Below are 1,509 nucleotides of genomic sequence, written 5' to 3'. Positions count from 1 at the left end.
TACTTGGGTATTTAGCAGCTCCTAAATACCTAAGTAAATAGTACTTGAGTATTTAGCAGCTCCTAAATACCTAAGTAAATCGTACTTGGGTATTTAGCAGCTCCTAAATACCTAAGTAAATAGTACTTGGGTATTTAGTCATCTCAAAATACTAAGTATTTGTGTATTTAGTACCCAAAGTGGTACTTTAAGTACAAAAGTATTTAGGTATGCCCATCACTGGTTGATGAGATGTATTTTGATAAGGCAATAATAAACATTAAGCAAGCAAAAGAAAAATACCGGTCAAAATGTCGTGTCCCTATTAGAGCCATCGTCGTCCTATCAGCCCATCCCGAAATTCGATTTTTAAGTCCCGAACCCGCCCATCCCGACGTTTTTCAGAATTGTATCGTGGGTCCCGTGAGTCCCGAAACAAATTGAAACGGTTAAGATTTCAAAGTGTGTGGCATGGTTTGCAAACCGATCGAAGGTTGACAAAATTGTTCATGTCTTTCAAATTAATTTTAAATATTAAAAATGATAATGAAAGATGTGGTATCTTCCGATTATTTTGTTTTGCTTAAAAAAGTGCGTATTTCAAACATCGTTTTTAAGGAAGATTTTGTGAATTTGCGGGGGTTGCGGTTTTATCGGGAGTGCCTGAAAAGGATTTTGGTCCCGTCCCGCCCATCCCGGCCAATTTTAAATCAGTACCGTGGGTCCCGCGGGTACCGATATCCCGTGGCGATCTCTAGTCCCTATTACTTTTCACATGACTATACTTGGTTTTACATGAATGAAATGAAAATGTATGAAAACTAAACTGAATTAAAAATAACACGCATAAATTAGTGTAACATACTTCACTTAAATTTTTGTTTTAAGTTGTTAATTAAATTTAGAACGCAGACATATTTTTTTAAAGGGGATGCGAATAAATGAAGTCCTTGAGAGTATCTCTTAAGGTGAAGGCACTCCTTGGTGCGTTGTTTGCCATCATTCGGCCATGTCTTCGCAGCGGTGTTACAACTACTGGTCGTCATAGACCGTTAATTACTGCATCGCCCTGATATTGGTCAACATATTCCGGCGGACAGTACTGCCATCGTGCAATTTAACGAAGTTGTTTAGCAAAACTGCGAGTTTGACGATATTTTCTGCTGATGTGGGATTCATATGCAGTGGGGAAAGCAAAATTCTCCAACGCGCTGTCAAGACCCCGAAGGCATTTTCTATTACGCGCCGAGCTGGTTATAAGCGCTTGTTAAACATTTCGCGATCTGGTGGTAGAAGGGTACCTGAATTAAAAAAAGTTTATTTATAACACAGATTTACAGAAAAAAATGTCCGACCTGCGGCATCTTTATATGAAATCGAAGGTAAAACTTTCCACTGAATGCGGATATGAGGTCAAAATATAAGAAATAACAGTTTTCGAGATAAAACCAGATCTGTTTTTTTTTTAGATCTGAAAAAGTACACTCACTTAATTGCATTTTCTTTGGATACAGTTGGCCTTTCTTAAAT

Source organism: Rhagoletis pomonella, unplaced genomic scaffold, assembly GCF_013731165.1.
Source record: "Rhagoletis pomonella isolate Grant_MI unplaced genomic scaffold, Rhpom_1.0 Rhpom_scaffold_00014, whole genome shotgun sequence".
NCBI lineage: Eukaryota > Metazoa > Arthropoda > Insecta > Diptera > Tephritidae > Rhagoletis > Rhagoletis pomonella.
The sequence above is the reverse complement of the archived record's forward strand: the minus strand, read 5'-3'. Positions refer to the sequence as shown.